Here is an 18172-nt window from a genome sequence, read left to right as displayed (position 1 = left end):
CCGATAATGTCACGGCTAACCTGGTGGCTGAACTTTGTGACTTTGTGCTTACCCATAACTATTTCACATTTGGGGACAATGCATACCTTCAGATCAGCGGCACTGCTATGGGTACCCGCATGGCCCCACAGTATGCCAACATTTTTATGGCTGATTTAGAACAACGCTTCCTCAGCTCTCGTCCCCTAAAGCCCCTACTCTACTTGCGCTATATTGATGACATCTTCATCATCTGGACCCATGGAAAAGAAGCCCTTGAGGAATTCCACCATGATTTCAACAATTTCCATCCCACCACCAACCTCATCCTGGTCCAGTCCACACAAGAGATCCACTTCCTGGACACTACAGTGCTAATAAACAATGGTCACATAAACACCACCCTATACCGGAAACCTACTGACCGCTATTCCTACCTGCATGCCTCCAGCTTTCACCCTGACCACACCACACGATCCATCGTCTACAGCCAAGCTCTGCGATACAACCGCATTTGCTCCAACCCCTCAGACAGAGACAAACACCTACAAGATCTCTGTCAAGCTTTCTTACAACTACAATACCCACCTGCAGAAGTAAAGAAACAGATTGATAGAGCCAGAAGAGTTCCCAGAAGTTACCTACTACAGGACAGGCCTAACAAAGAAAATAACAGAACACCACTAGCCGTCACCTTCAGCCCCCAACTAAAACCCCTCCAACGCATTATTAAGGATCTACAACCTATCCTAAAGGATGACCCAACACTCTCACAAATCTTGGGAGACAGGCCAGTCCTTGCCTACAGACAGTCCCGCAACCTGAAGCAAATACTCACCAACAACCACATACCACACAACAGAACCACTAACCCAGGAACTTATCCTTGCAACAAAGCCCGTTGCCAATTGTGCCCACATATCTATTCAGGGGACACCATCACAGGGCCTAATAACATCAGCCACACTATCAGAGGCTCGTATACCTGCACATCCACCAATGTGATATATGCCATCATGTGCCAGCAATGCCCCTCTGCCATGTACATTGGTCAAACTGGACAGTCTCTACGTAAAAGAATAAATGGACACAAATCAGATGTCAAGAATTATAACATTCATAAACCAGTCAGAGAACACTTCAATCTCTCTGGTCACGCAATCACAGACATGAAGGTCGCTATCTTAAAACAAAAAAACTTCAAATCCAGACTCCAGCGAGAGACTGCTGAATTGGAATTCATTTGCAAATTGGATACTATTAATTTAGGCTTAAATAGAGACTGGGAGTGGCTAAGTCATTATGCAAGGTAGCCTATTTCCTCTTGTTTTTTCCTACCCCCCCACCCCCAGATGTTCTGGTTTAACTTGGATTTAAACTTGGAGAGTGGTCAGTTTGGATGAGCTATTACCAGCAGGAGAGTGAGTTTGTGTGTGTATGGGGGTGGGGGGGATGTGAGAGAACCTGGATTTGTGCAGGAAATGGCCCAACTTTATTATCATGCACATTGTGTAAAGAGTTGTCACTTTGGATGGGCTATCACCAGCAGGAGAGTGAATTTGTGTGGGGGGGTGGAGGGTGAGAAAACCTGGATTTGTGCTGGAAATGGCCCACCTGATGATCACTTTAGATAAGCTATTACCAGCAGGACAGTGGGGTGGGAGGAGGTATTTTTTCATATTCTCTGTGTATAAATAAAGTCTGCTGCAGTTTCCACGGCATGCATCCGATGAAGTGAGCTGTAGCTCACGAAAGCTCATGCTCAAATAAATTGGTTAGTCTCTAAGGTGCCACAAGTACTCCTTTTCTTTTTGCGAATACAGACTAACACGGCTGTTACTCTGAAACCTAGTTTGCATATTAATTCAAGCTCAGCAGTTTCTCATTGGAGTCTGTTTTTGAAGTTTTCAGTTGCAAAATTGCCACCCTTAAATGTTTTACTGAGCGGCCACAGAGGTTGAAGTGTTCTCCTACTGGTTTTTGAATGTTAAGATTCCTGATGTCAGATTTGTGTCCATTTATTCTTTTGCATAGAGACTGTCCGGTTTGGCCAATGTATATGGCATAGGGGGTCGAAACAACAGACTGGACTTCTACATAGAGTGTTTCTGTCGACGTGCAGGGGCTGAAATTATGGAAAAGCAGCATCACTTGCCCCATAACCTCAGCCGTGCTGAACACAAGGCCATCAACAGCCTTAGGAACAACTCTGACATCATAATCCAAAAGGCTGACAAAGGAGGTGCTGTCCTCATCATGAATAAATTGGAATATGAACAAGAGGCTGCTAGTCAGCTATCTAACTCCACATTCTACAGGCCATTATCCTCTGATCCCACTGAGGATTACCAAAAGAAATTACACCATCTGGTCAAGAAACTCCCTGAAAAAGCACAGGAACAGATCTGTGCAAACACATGCCTACAACCCTGACCAGGGGTATTCTATCTGCTTCCCAAGATCCATAAACCTGGGCGGCCACAGACCACGGCGTCCCTCCCCACTGCCCCCTTCACCAGCTCTGCGGGTGTCCCTCCCTCACCCCCCAGGATGTATGCCCTGGCCCCCCCGCCTGCCGCCTCGTCATCTCTCCCGCCCACCGCCTCCACCACCATCAACAGCGGCCAGGGCCCCTTCCCCACCATGACAAGGAAGCATGGTGTCTGATGCCTCCTGGTGCCCGCCTCACCCCACGTGGAGACCTACGTGCGGGCGTTGGCGAGGGTGTTGGGGCCCTTGGCCATTGTGGCGGCCTCCAAAATGTATGGGAAGGTCGTCTTCTTCTTAGCATCGGAGGCTGCCACCCAGGAGGCGGTGGAGAGGGGCCTGGCGGTGGGGGCGGTGTTTGTCCCCTAGAGCCGCTAGAGGACCTGGGCGTCCACCTGGTCCTGACCTCTGTCCCTCCTTTTCTCCCCAATGCTGCCCTGTTACCCGCCCTTTCCACCCTGGGGAAACCTGTTTCTGTCATCAGCCCTCTCCCGTTGGGCTGCAAGGACCCCACCCTCCGTCACATCTTTTCCTTCCGCCGGCAAGTGCAGCTTCTACTGCCGTCGGCAGCGCGTGACGGAGAGGCGCTCAAGGGGTCCTTCCTAGTCCCCCACCAGGGGGCCCGTTACCGGGTGTATTTCTCCACGGGGGAAGCCCGGTGCTACCTCTGCCGGGCGTCAGGGCATGTCTGGAGAGACTGCCCCTTAGCCCGGCAAGGAGGGGCATCTGGGATCCCCGAGACCCGGCAGGACATTGGCCCCGTCATTGCCGATGCCCCTGGCCGCCCGATACCTGAACCCGCCCCCCCCCTTCGGATCACCGCTTCTCCCGCTCAGGCCCAAGGGGCACCTCCCTTACAAAGCCCAGATGAGTGAGATAGCCCCGCCCTTGCTGCTGACAATCTGGCGGGGCCTATGGAGGAGGGTGTGGCAGAGATACCACCAGGCATGGGAGAGAGCCTGCCCCAGGGAGAATCCTCCCTCCCTTATGCCGCCCCCCCGTCCCCCCCCCCCCCCCAAGTCCCTGAGCCATCACCTTTACCCCCTGACATGACCCCTGCTAACCAGCCCCCAGATGATGCCATGGAGGGTTGGGCCCTAGTCGAGGGGAAGCGAGGCAAGCGGAAGGCTCGAGCTCCACCTCATCTACCCGAGGCGGAGGCCCCCCGGAAGACCAGAAAGGGGGCACCGATGCCGAACTTTCCGCTTTGCCCACGAGTGCGTCCCATCCACCGGTGTCAGCCGGGAAAGACGTGGTATCACTGGAAGGTAGTGTCTCCCCTCCACAGGAGACCCTCCCCTCTGAGACCCTCGAGGAAGCCCCTTCTGTCCTGACACTACCCGAAGCCCCCGTGAACCCCGAGGCAACCGTCGTGGCGGGTGCCAGCGGGGAGAACCCCGGGGCGATGGAAAGTGTCCTCTCCTCCATGTTCAAGGAGATCGAGGCCCTAGATCTGATCCTGGTAGCACAGGGGGAGGACGACCTTTTGCCAGCAAACCTCGATTTGGGCAACCTCACACCACCCCTCTTTTCCCCATGCTCCCTCCCCCTAACTGCTGCTTCTGCTCCCACCTCCGAGGAGCCCCTGGACTCCTCCATCGACCCGGCCGCTGATGGCACCCCGATGACGGCCACCGAGCCTGCTCAGGTGACCGCCGGCGCCACGCGGTCGGGACACGAGTCGCCGGGGCACCCCCCGTTGGTGCAGAGCAATCGATTTCCTTCCCGGGTGGGGGCCCAACAGAAGATAATCCACCTCCTGATGCTGTGGCCGCTAAATCCACCATAGAGCCCGCGCTCGGTATCACTCAGAGCTCCCTCCCCACCCCCTTAACCCTTGAGTCTGATCAGGAGGCGCCACCATCCAGCTGCTTGCCTCCCGAAACCCAGAACCTCGCCTCTGCCCCTGCCCCTATCCAATTTACCTCCTGCAATGTCATTGCCGCCCCCGGGGCTGTCTCCTACCTTTCCCAACTGATGACCACCAGGGAGCTGCCTTTGTGTTCTCCTGCCCTGACCCATTAGGAGCTGCTGTCTTCCCTCCACCGCCCCCTATCGCCCCAGAGCTTGAGGCAGGCCTAGAAGCTCCAGCCCATCAGGCACCCCATTGGGGGTCTGCACCTTGCTTGTCCGTTTTAGTGGACCACAGGGCTGCACCAAGGGCCCCACCGGGGAACAACTGGGAAACCGTAACTCCACCCCCCCCCCATGAGCTGCATGGAGAGCTGCGGAAGTTTTTAGAGGATGGCCGTGGCTCCCGCAACAAGGTACAGCTTGCTCTCCAGCGATGGGGGGATTTTTTTCAAATCCTCCGGGCCACGAGGGCCCTCATGGGGGAAGGTAAAGGGATGGGGAAGCAGGATGCCGCGGCCTACTGGCGGGTCCGCGTCTTCAGTGACCAATTACTCACCTACGGGATGGGTCAAGGACTGTTGCGTGGCCCGCTGGGAGATGCGAGCGTTCCTGCCAGTGAGGATCGCCCCTGACCCCCCCCATGACACCTCTCACCATCGCACTGTTGAACACCCGGGGTTATAGGATGGCTCTCCGCAGGTCCCAGGTGCTCTCCTTCCTTTGGGAGGGAGGGTACTCTGTGATTTTCCTGCAGGAGACCCATACGGATCCGACCGCCGAAGACAGTTGGCAGCTGGAGTGGGGGGACAGGGTCTACTTTAGCCATTCCACGATTCGGCAGGCTGGAGTGGCAACCCTGTTCTCCCCCGACCTACGGCCCAAGGTGCTAGGGGTCACCGAGGCCGTGCCGGATCGCCTGCTGCATCTCTGGGTCCTTATAGAGGGGCTCGTGGTTAACCTCGTTAACGTCTATGCCCTGACATCAGGCCCGGAGTGGCTGCAATTTTATCAGCAGGCGTCTGCCTTCCTCGGCACCTTAGATTCTCATGAGTGCCTGGTCCTGGGAGGGGATTTTAATACCACCCTCGAGAAGCGAGACCGCTCGGGGACCGAGCAGAGCCCGGCCGCCGCGGACACCCTTCGGGAGATAGTTGAACATCACTCCCTAGTGGATATCTGGCATGACCAACACCCGGATGACACTTCCACGTTCACCTTTGTCCGGGTGGAAGCCCATCTATCGAGCCACTCCCGGTTGGACCGCATTTATTTATCACACTTCCATCTCTCACGAGCCCACTCCTCCAGCATTCGGCTGGCCCCATTTTCTGACCATCACCTAGCCACCGTGACAGCCTCCCTCTGTGTGGAGAGGCCGGGGCTGGCCTATTGGCATTTTAACAACAGCCTGTTGGAGGATGAAGGCTTCGTGACATCCTTCCGGGAATTCTGGCTGGCCTGGTGAGGGCAGCGGCATGCCTTTCCCTCGGTGCAGCGATGGTGGGACCTGGGGAAGGTACGCGCCCGGCTTTTCTGCCGCGACTACACGCGAGTCACCAGCCGATGGAGAAATGCGGCAATAGAGCAGTTGGAACGGGAGGTCTTAGAGCTGGAGAGGCGTTTGACTGCCAGCCCCGAAGACCCACTCCTCTGCGGAGCGTGCCAGGAGAAGCGGAAGGAGCTCCGAGCCCTTGAGGACCATCGGGCCCAGGGTACCTTTGTTCGATCCTGCATCCGCCTCCTTCGGGAGATGGATGGCGGCTCCCGCTTCTTCTATGCTCTGGAGAAAACGAGGGGGGCTAAGAAACACGTCACCTGCCTCCTGGCAGAAGACGGCACCCCCTTCACGGAACCGGCGGAGATGTGTGGGAGGGCCTGAGCCTTCTACGCAAGTCTTTTCTCCCCGGATCCGACCGACCCTAGCGCTTGCAGAGTGCTTTGGGAGGAACTCCCTATGGTCAGCGCGAGCGACCAAGACCGGCTAGAATTGCCTCTCACTCTGGCCGAGTTCTTGGAAGCCCTCCGTCGTATGCCCACTAATAAATCTCCAGGCATGGACGGGCTGACCGTGGAGTTCTACTGCGTGTTTTGGGATGTCCTCGGCCCAGACCTAGTCACCGTCTGGGCTGAGTCTCTGCAGAGCGGGGTCCTCCCTCTTTCTTTCGTGCAGGTGAACTGTGCTCGCCTTATTGCCGAAGAAGCGGGACCTCCACGATTTACGAAATTGGCGTCCCGTCTCGCTCCTCAGCATGGACTACAAAATCGTAGTGAAAGCAATCTCGCTGTGGCTAGGGTCTGTGCTGGCGGACGTGATCCACCCAGACCAGACCTACACCGTCCTGGACCGCAGTATCTTTGATAACCTATTTATGATTCGGGACCTTTTGGAACTCGGGCGTAGAGATGGTCTGTCGTTCGCCCTCCTGTCCCTAGATCAGGAGAAGGCGTTTGACACGGTGGACCATGGGTACCTCCTGAGCACTCTGCAGGCGTTTGGCTTCGGACCCCGGTTTGTGGGTTTTCTCCGGGTGCTGTACACTTCCGCAGAGTGTCTGGGTTAAGCTCAACTGGACCCTGACCGAATCGGTCAGCTTCGGGCGAGGAGTACGGCAGGGGTGCCCCCTCTTGGGCCAACTGTATGCTCTGGCGATTGAACCTTTCCTCTGTCTCCTCCACAGGAGGTTGACAGGGTTGGTGCTGCGGGAGCCGGAGCTGCAGCTGGTCCTGTTGGCGTACGCTGATGACGTGCTCCTCGTGATCGAGGACCCCGGCGACTTGGTGCGGGTGGAGGCTTGCCAGGCCATCTATTCGGCAGCCTCCTCCACCCGGGTCAACTGGGTCAAGAGCTCTGGCTTGGCGGTAGGAGACTGGCAGCAGGCGAACTCCTTCCCACCTGCGCTTCAGACCATTCGGTGGAGCGCGGGTCCGCTGCTCTACCTCAGCATTTACCTTTCTGCCACGCATCCCTCTCCGCCGGAAAACTGGGAAAATTTAGAGGGCGGAGTTATAGAGCGGCTCCGGAAATGGGCGGGACTACTCCGATGTCTCTCCCTCCGAGGGAGAGCGCTGGTGCTTAATCAACTAGTCCTGTCCATGCCCTGGTCCCAGCCCCGGGTTTCCTGACCAACCTCCGGACATCGATTCTGGCGTTCTTTTGGTCAGGAACACACAGGGCCCCTGTAGGGGTTCTTCATCTACCTCTGAAGGAAGGAGGACAGGGCCTGAAGTGTCTACACACTCAGGTCCGTGTCTTCCGCCTCCAGGCCCTACAGAGGCTCCTCTACGGTGCAGGCAGTTCGGTGTGGAGTACACTGGCGCATGCCATCCTGCGCCGCATCCGAGGGCTCCGATATGACTGGCAGCTCTTTTATCTCCATCCGGGAGGTTTTCCGCGAGACCTCTTGGGGCTGCCGGTCTTCTACCAGGACCTCCTCCGGACTTGGAAACTGTTTTTAACTACCAGGTCCGTGGCGGCCACCGAGGGTGTAGATCTCCTCGCGGAGCCCCTGCTACACAACCCCCAGCTCCATGTGCAGGTGGCGGAGTCCTGCTTGGTGCGCCAGAGCTTGATCCTGGCAGAAGTCACGAGAGTCGGAGACCTCCTGGACTACGACCGGGGAGACTGGCTGGATCCCCTGACGCTCGCCTGGTGCATGGGGCTCTCCAGACCTCGCATCCCCCAGCACGTACTTCAGGAGGCGAAGGCCGCTTCGCCGCCCGCTGCTCGAGCTTACCTCGACTGGGTCCTGCTCGAGGGCACACCCCGCCCACCCTCTACCCCAGGCCCGCCAGACCTTTTAATTGGACCCCTGCCCCGCAGACCCAATCGACCCCCTCACCCCTTCACTGCGAGCCGGCTGCATGAACTGCAGCTGGTACGCTTCCAAACCACGCCAAAGAAACATCTATACACGCTCGTGCTCCACACCCTTCACGCCCTCACCCTAGTGTCCCGCCCCGACACAAAGTGGCGAGACCTTCTGCCACCTTTGGAGGGTGAGCAGCCCCAGTGGGCCAGCCTATATTCCACCTTGGTTCCGAGGCCCGTCGGGGACATCAGTTGGCAGCTCCTTCATGAAGCTGTGAGCACGGGCATGTACTTGGAGCGGTTCACCCCCGTCCCACATGGTCCCTTTTGTGGTGTGAGGGAAACCCTAGCGCACGTATATTTGGAGTGCGCCAGGCTGCAGCCCCTGTTCCAGCTCCTCACAAATCTCCTATTATGTTTTTGGTTGCATTTTTCCCCTCACCTTTTTATTTATGCACTCCCCATCCGTGGACTCACAAAGTTGCGGGATCTCCTAGTTAACCTCCTCCTGGCCCTGGCTAAAATGGCCATCTATAAAACCCAAGAGAGGAGGTTGGCCGATGGAGTTTCCTGTGACTGTGGGGCCGTTTTCCAATCCTCGGTCCGTTCACGTATCCGGGCGGAGTTCCTCTGGGCGGCGTCCACCTACTCCCTTGATGCTTTTGAGGAGCGGTGGGCGCTGTCCGAGGTTCTCTGCTCGGTGTCCCCATCCGGGTCCCTTTGTTTGACCCTTTGATTGGGGGAGAGAGTAAGGGACCCCAGCCCCAGCCATGCTGCTGCGGACACCACCACCTTAGAGGGGTCCTTTCACACGTGGGTGCACATGCCCCCCCCCCCCCGGATTGTCCACCCCACAGCCTGCCCCTCTTGTTGGGTGCTTTCAGAGGAGACAATTGTTGGTGACACTCGGGCGTGGCGCCAGGTAACTCGAAGGGGTGGAAGACCACGAGAGTTGATGAAGCCCCCTCGCTCTGGGCCACCAGGTAACTCGGAAGTGTGGAAGACCACGAGAGTCGAGGAAGCCCCCCACTCTGGGCCCAGGCAAGCTTGAACACTTCCCTCCCCTGAAGCTAATAAGAAAACAACTGTGATTGCATATGCTGCTGTTTTTACTTTGTAAGTGTGTTATGCAAATAAAAAAAAATCTTTTGCTTAAAAAAAAAAATTACTCTCCTATAGCCATCTGGCCCGACCCTGTCACAATGTGTGTGTGTATATATATATCTTCTTCCTATATGTTCCATTCTATGCAGCTGAAGAAGTGGGCTGTAGCCCTTGAAAGCTTATGCTCTAATAAATGTTAGTCTCTAAGGTGGCACAAGTACTTCTGTTCTTTTTTCAGTCTGCCTCATGGAGGTTTGTTCTTTCCTATTTAGTGCAGCCAATCTTACTTGCAGGCAGACCAAGCTTTTTTGTAATGCAGAGGGAAGGTGAAAGTGGGAGGTGTGGAAAAAAAATCAATATCAAACCACTTTCCACTCTAGTCCCACTACAGGAGGCTCATTTGTGACTTGCAAAGTGAGTTCAACACTTCAAGGCCTCAAACCATCACTTGTATATCTTATGCATAAGGAGAGACCTCCTACAAAGTATATAGTGTTGAGCTGCTGTAGTTACTAATTCTTATTGAAAAGAAAGAGCTGACAGCATAAAATAATTCTTTCCCTGCATAGCAAAGAGAAGACAGCACTGGTACATGAGTAGACTACAGTTTGACAGGATTTGGGGACACTTCTTAACAGGTCACAACTGCAATTGTAATCAACAGAATCCATTTAAGGATGTATTTTCATTTATTCACTCCATGTTCCTTAAAATAATTTCAAGGTTAACTTTATGCCAACAGCTAGTCTTCCCATCTTTCTCAGCTCTTTCAAATTTACAAGCCTCATTCATAAGGAGAGAATATTTTTATAGCTGTAACATGACAATTTTATTTATTAAGCGTCCGACAGCCAAGGCACTCAAGGAGTCATACAACGTAATAAACACCCGATTAAAAATGCAGTAGAAACATAATTTTAAAACAGATGCTTAAAACCACAAACAAAGCAAGCCAACTGAGGGGTCTAATATATATGATGGCAGCACTGTCAGACTAAAATAAATAACCCTTTTGCAATGATTGATTTTTGGGGGTTTGGTTTTGTTTGGAGTTCGGAGAGATGAACTGAGACAGATGTCAAGAGGCGAGGGAGTTCCACCCCCACAGCAAAGGCAGGTACTAGCTGACATTATTAGCAATATGGATCTCCACAAATATACATAGTGCTGTATCAAGCAAGTTTAGTGTCAAACAGGTAAAGGGGTTCCTGGCCAGAAGGGCTCACAGTCTAAAACCACTGATGGAAACGGACATTACAAACAAGAACATTCAGAGAGTGGGAGTCCCTCTTAGAGCTTTAACAATTCATAGAAAACGTGGCATTTGCCTAGTTTCTTGAAAGTAAAGATGGAGGAAGCTTGGTGGGGAAACTGCTTCAGGCAAAGGGGGCAATGTGATAGAAAGCATGGAGGTGAGAAGAAGACAGGAAAGGGAAGTAAGGATGCCAACTTGGGCAGTGTTAGGACCAAGTAGGTTCAGAAAGGGAGTTCTAAAGGCCAGGAGAAGCAGCTTGACCACACAGAACACGGAAAGCCAATGCAGAAATTCAAAGATAGGGGAAAAATGTGATCAGAGAGAAAAAGATTAGAAGGTTGAAAGTAATAGAATATCAGGGTTGGAAGGGACCTCAGGAGGTCATCTAGTCCAACCCCCTGCTCAAAGCAGGACCAATCCCCAATTTTTGCCCCAGATCCCTAAATGACCCCTTCAAGGATTGAACTCACAACCCTGGGTTTAAGCAGGCCAGTGCTCAAACCACTGAGCTATCCCTCCCCCTACTGAGCTATCACTCCCCCAAGGTGCAGTGGTGGAACCCCTGTAAAGCAGATGGTGACTACACATACCATTAAGATTAGGTGACTTACACAGCCAGTTCCTAGACCACCACTGTGATGGGCCCCCTGGGGTGCAGCCTACGACACAGACTGCTATGCCCCCTAAACTCTCTCCAGCCTAGGTTGTCTCTCACAATGCCTTGCTAGTGACCAGCAGCAAACCCCTCCAGGTGCTGTTATCACTCAGCACAACCACATGTGGAGCCCCAACACCCAGACAGATTGCATAAATGCTCCCAGAATTATTCATGAATCACACAGAGAAAGTCACTGGTGCCAACGCCCCCTGCAGCTCTCAGCACTATACCTCAGGAATATACCGTCTTGCACTGCTCAAGACGAGCAGTGCACATTTATTAATTGGTTCACCACTTCATGAATGGAAAGTGGATATACACTAGCCTTTGCACCCTAAGCAGTTTTGCCACACACTTCATACAAACTCACTGGTAAAAATAAACAGTTAAACAAATGTATTGACTACAAAAGATAAATTATAAGTGATAGGCAAAAAGTCAGAGTTAGTTACCAAAAAAAAAATAAAATATACGAACGCAGTCGAAACTCTCCATCCTATTAGACTTGGCAACAACTAGACTAAGCAGTTTCTCACCCCACTGGCTATTGCAGTCCTTAAAATACAAATTTGTCCCTTAAATCTGGACCAGTCTCCTCTGTTGGAGTCTTCAGTCTTCTTCTCAGTGTCTTTGTCACTTGCAGTATAGGTGGGGAACAGGAGAAAGGCCTACTCTGGGCCTACTCTGTTCTGTTTTATACCCTCAGTCCCATGTGCTTGGTGAACACACAAGTCCAGGCACCTCTGGTGAGCTTTACTGAGACTCTAGGCAAGGTTGAGCAATTCCCCTGGTGTGGCCTCATGCAAGTGAGTCACTGAATTGTTGCTTCTTTGCTGGGCAATAGCTGTTGATGGGTTGTTTGATACCCGGCTCTCTCTAATTAGCTCTCTTCAGAGCCCGGTGGCTATAATGGTTAGATTTTTGAGATACAGAAAACATTCTCCAGGAAACAAGCCTGTTAGAGCACATACCCTTCTGACTCTGGATATTGCCTCTTTAACAAAAACTATGGGAATTTGGAGCAAAGTGCCATCTTTTATAATCCAAAAATAGTAAATTATTCCATATATTCTCTGTCATACATATGTAGAGCGTAGAAGGGAAATATTTCACTTTGTTTCTTGGGAGGTATAAAATTCTCCCTGTTTGCACTAAAAATTGGAAATTGTGAATTGTCAGATTCAACACCTTAGCAATGTTCAAATTAAGGGGGTCTGACTAGCTTTCAGCCCTTATTGCAGGTGGTTAAAAATTTTCTAATTCAAGCACCAGGTTATAGGTTCATTTACTGCCTTTCATCTGCAGTGGATCAATGGTGTATGTGACTCTTGATCCTGATAGTCCTTTTAGGGGACATAACTTTTTATTATATTGTTCAAAGATGGTTCTCTTAATTATTTTTTCCCTCCAACTGGAATGCTCCCTGGGACACACTGCAGTATATTATGGGTAAGTGGTCTTGTCTAAGAGCTTTTGTAAAGGGCACAGATGGGAATAACAATTTGTCTTCATTTTTTGGAACTTGTTCAGTAATGCTCCTGCAGATGGGATAACTTTTAAAAAATGAAGTTCAGCTTATACCTCTGTATAATGGGTTTGTAAATATTCTTGTGCTCAGCTTTCAAAGATATTTTTGTATTTCACTTTTGGCTTTTCCCCCTCAATTCAATATTTGAATTGATTAAAATTATATACAAATATCTGATCAGAGGAAAGAATATATGAACGTCACCTTTGCTCTCTTTTACCCTTAAGGCATAGTTAACAGTTATGGTTCACATTTGTAACAGCATGTAATAAGATTCTGTTTTCCTGTTGAATATCAGTGGACTGAATCTTAGCATTAAGAGAAAGAACTATTACCGTGTCTCTTCACTGAAATAAAAACTATTTTAAATTTAGCTTCACACTAAAGCAGAGATTATTCAGGGACATACATTATGTTTATATAGCACTTTTCATCCCAAAGAGCCCCAAACCCTTTTACTACAAATAAATAAATAAAAGACTTCCCATTTATCTGACACTTTATGTCTTCAGAATACTATACAAAACATTAGCCTTCACAGCTCTACTGTGAAGGCCCCACATCAGCGATACAGAAACTAGAACTGGTTGGGAATTTTCAATGAATTTTTTCATCAATTTGTCAAAACTGAAACAGGTGTTGGTTTGACAAATTTTCCAACCTGACAAATTGTTGAGAAAGTTTTGAAATTGTCAAAACATTTTGTTTAGAATTTGTCATTTAGAAAATGACCAGTTTTCCTGTTTGAAACAACTTTTATTTTGAAATTTAAGCTTCGACTGAAATAATACTAAAGAAAAAAGGTTGAAATATTGAAGGGCTAAAATCCGTATGCTGTTTATGTTACAACCCGATATATAGACTGTGTCAGCCCTTTTACAGGCCCAAAATCCAGAGTTTGGTCAAGAAGACAGAGGCCTAGCAAATAGTGAACAATATTAGCTAAGAAGCAGAACAAACAAAGGACAACCTTGCTTTTTGCTAAGCTAAGCTTGGTCAGCAAGAAGCCAGGTGGAAATTATAATTGGGGACTTTATCTCAAAGTTGCGAACAGACCATAGGAATGAAAGGGGCCCTGTTTCTTCGGTAGAAGAGGTGCCTTCCTACACACCAGCCTTGAGTTTATGGAAGAGGTTCAAACATATCAGTATGAGGTATGATATCCTCCCTCTCACAGATATGCACCTCTCCTCCAAGTCATTGCCAGTACCTGCCATCGAAACACAAATGAATAATTAAAAGACAATCTTTATTGCTATGTACTTTTCATTTGTCCTTTTGCTTTAACTCCTAGGTATGTACCTGTTGGACAATCAAGGGAGCTACTTCATTATCTATGGATCCCAAATCAGAATTCAACATATATATATTTTATACTAACACACTTTGTATATTGTTGAATGGAAAACACCTGTGTACTAATTAAGTGTCATGTGTTAACCTGAAACCATGGGTGGAGACATTATGCAACCTTTTGATCATTGGCTACTGTGCTTATCTTGTCTTGCTGCTAGACCTATTCAGGGGTTTGGGACTGCCTACCCCGTCATTTCCCTCCGCCCATGGAAAATCCATATAATCCATTGTAATCAATTGTTTGGCAGTGTCTCTGAGCCTAATAAGTGAGGTGACACTCCGTCAGCGCTGTACGCAATAAACCCATGTGCTTGATTCTACACGGTGTCCATATTTGTTCCTTCAAATATAAATGAAATATTTAAAAGTTCTTGAGATGAAATCATTTCAATAGATCCAAAGCAAAAAAGGAATTAGCTTTTCAGTTCACAAATATTTTTTAGATTTCAACTTCTGTTCATGATTTGAGACTGGAAAATATTCACAGGCCAGGAAAACTGTTTGCCACCCAGCTCTAATAGAAACTAAGGCAGAGAGTTTAAGTGACTGGCATGGACCACAAAGGGAGTCATTAGCAGAGCTGGGATTAGTACTCTGGGATTCCTGGCTCTGTATCCCATACTCAGACCATTAGCCCATACAAATGATCTATAGCAGAATCACTTCATCCATCTCTGGGGCAAAATATGCATGAATCAGTTCATCATCTCTCAACACTTGGGATTTAGGACAGCAACTAACAAAAGGCATGGCTACACGGTGTTACGCATTATGCACATATGGCATTCATGTGTTGGGCAAAAGACTGCCCAGCTTGACATTGTGAGAACTAGTGAATAACACAGGTGTACAGGCTATTCAAGTGTCACTCCATAGAACAGTTCAGCAAATGTATATTGGACACTTACCTGCACAAATAAAATAAACTCACTAGGTGGCACTGTAACTGAAACAATACAAGCTGCAATATTTTAAGTCAGAAGAGAGAGTGAACACGTTCTAACCATATTTTAAATTGTAATTAAGCCTTTTGGAGGTGGAACTTTCTTACTATGGGTATTTAGCATAATGGGGCTCCAAACTCAGCTGAGCTCTCAAAGTGCTCCCTTAATACAAATAATAATGTTCATGTAACTGGAACATTAGCTTTGGCCAACAACAGTCATAATGCAAACAGGCAGGGTGTAATCTTGCAAGCTTTGCTCTGTGCATGCGCCTCAGTCTTGACCCACCAACATCTGTGCTATTCTAGTTGTGGTCTTTTCTTGACAGCTGTGGAAGTAATGAAAATCCCAACAAGCTCACTTTCACAGGGGTCATTTCCAAATCTTGATTTGCCTTAAACTTGTTTACTTTCAGAAAGCTTCTAAACTACCAGTTGGATTAGTGCATTTTAAGGGCAGAAGAGAACCTAATTCACATTGGAAATATTTAGTCTAATATTTATTTCTTGATCACTAGTCACATCTGCCACCAGAGGTTGCTCAGCCACAGCTCAGCTCAATCCTATAAGCTTCTTTTGTTACAATCATAGCAATTGCAGCTTTCGGTGATGATAATAGTGTAGCATCAGGACCAGAGGGAGTAAGTAGAGAAGGCCTAAACAGGAAGACCCAGGCAGAAGGCATCAGGGGAAGGTGACAGACACAAAGAATGAAAAGGACAGATTACTGTCTGAGTTTTTAAAAATAGACCAGTAACCTCCCCAGGAAACATTAAGATGTCAGACATGGAGTCTCCACTCCCTGTTCACTTTCTTCCTACCCTTCTGCATGCATCTCCCTTTATGCGCCTTCTCCACTCATTCACTCCCCGCCCTCAGTCCTGCTACAATATTATCAGCATTTTGTCAGAATCTACAATAATTTTCTTAAATATTGGTAAGGACAAAAATTGAAATTCAACAGTATCTCTGAAAGCAACAATGTCACAAAACAAAAGTCATTGTTTTTTTCATGCTAATAATGACAAACTCCCGCAAGACACATTGCTAATTCTGATGTTAGAAGTGAAAATTACAGTGTCTGCTACCACTACTACCAGATCATTTATTGGAATGGCCAACTATCTTCCAAAGAGTCATACACTAAAGAAACCCCACTTCCACAAAACTACTGGCCAGTGCTAATAAAAATGCATCTGTTACACTCATTGTTCTCGGAACATAGGATTTGTCATATATCACAAGGCCATTTGTCTTGTAAGTTATATATGCTGCTTCCTGCAGCAGTCAAGAAGTGATGCTTCAAAGGAAGGCAACCACTACCCAAAAGAAACCTGTACTCAAGACCGTGTGACCTCTACAGCAAGCTTGACCTAAAAGTTGTGCACTAAAGTCACTAGCTTCTGAAGCATTCTGGTATGGCAGACTGGAAACGCTGCAGCAGCTTCAGATGAATTTTTAGGGGAGGTTATTTTTACTGAATGTTATCAGAGCAGTATTTCTTGCATTTAATTGGAAAATAATTTCAGTTTACTGTACTTTTTTTTACTGCCCCGTAAGTTGTCAGTGTGCTTCAGATTTTGTATGGACAGTCCACAAATGAAGGAACGGAAGAAGTTGTCAGGCAGCAATAGTATGATACCTGGGGCTTTTAACATCAGTGAAGACATGGAAACTGGTTTGAGATAAACACATCAGCTTGATGTTTCTGCTAAAATTATTACAGTGAGATAATTATCAACCACGACATCACTTGAAACCTCATTGAAATTAACAAGGGCAGTTCACACTTAGAACATTTTTCAGGCTGCCCATAGACTCAGGCAAATACAGTATGTGTTTGTTCCAAAGATGATTTTTCAAACATGAACAAGCATAACTGGGAAAGAAACTTTAATGTTCTTAAATAAAAGTGTAGACTCTAAATGACAATTGTGCATCTAGGGTGTATTCTGCAGTCAATTTCACAGCTATGGGATTGTACTTAACCCCTAACCAAATATGCAATGCTACACATGGGCCAGAGTAGGACAGTCATTCCTGACATGTTGGCAGCTGTTTCTCAGAAACATTAAGTTTCTCATATCTTATCTAGACTAGGCTTTACTTGCCTGTCCCTTGTTCTTGTATCTCAGAACAAAATAAAAGGGAGAGACTGACCAGCTTCCAATACAAATGTTCTAATTCTGATTACCCCACTAACGTTTGTCACTGTATTGTTATTTATGCAACCCAGACTTACACAATGTGGATCTTTATCCCATACTTTGTAAGGGTGGTACATTTATACCACAGCAGTCCCAATCAGGGGTCAGGAGAACAAAGAGTCCCTGCCTCAGAGAGGTCCCAGTGTAAATATATGATAAACTAAAATAGACAGACAAGGCTTGGAGAGAGAGAAGTAAAGATGGATGTGTTTGCATAAGTTAGTAGTCTAAGTGATCAAACTAGTCTTAAGTGGCCACCATCCTAACCAATGCCAAGTCTTGCTCCAACCAGATAAGGTCTGGTCTTCAGTGCTCATCTCTGTATCTATACATTCAAGCTAAGCAATATCTTTCCGAAGGCTAGGTAACCCAAATGAGGTACAACAGCAGCAGTAAAAAGGGCATACCCTACCTAGATACAATGTCACCACAGCATATTAGGCTAGGTCTATATTTATGGTAGCCTGTAGAGTACAAAACTACACACTCACTTAGCACTAATATATGTAGCAGCATAGACAGTGAGGTGGGTAAAGATACGCTAGAACCTTAGGGTATGTACGCTCCTCAGCTCTGTACACACGCAAGCAGAACCTTCCACAACTACACTGCTATTTTTAACATGTAGAATCCCACTGCCTGAACCTTTCCCTGCCTCAGAGAAAGGTGTCGGCCATGGGGAAAGGCTCCTACAGTTCCCTGCTGCCAAAGCCTTTCACTGCAGCATGTAGCTATGCTACTCTATGCACCACGGCTAGCGTAGACAAGGCCTCAGTCAGTCTGTCCCATCCTGCGCTTGAATGCGTGCAACTACCCTACTTGGCTTTTTAAGCTGGTGCGACTGTGGGGACAGAGAACTCCACAGGAGCTCTCAGCACGACAGACAGGGGCGCCATTTAGGGGGGCAGGGGAACTCTTAACTGCAACAGCTTGAGTGTGATATGTGAGGAGTTCAGAAGCTGGAAGCAGCACAGCATTTGGGGCAGGGAGTTT

This window comes from Caretta caretta, chromosome 4, assembly GCF_965140235.1.
Source record: "Caretta caretta isolate rCarCar2 chromosome 4, rCarCar1.hap1, whole genome shotgun sequence".
Classification (NCBI taxonomy): Eukaryota; Metazoa; Chordata; order Testudines; family Cheloniidae; genus Caretta; species Caretta caretta.
The sequence above is the reverse complement of the archived record's forward strand: the minus strand, read 5'-3'. Positions refer to the sequence as shown.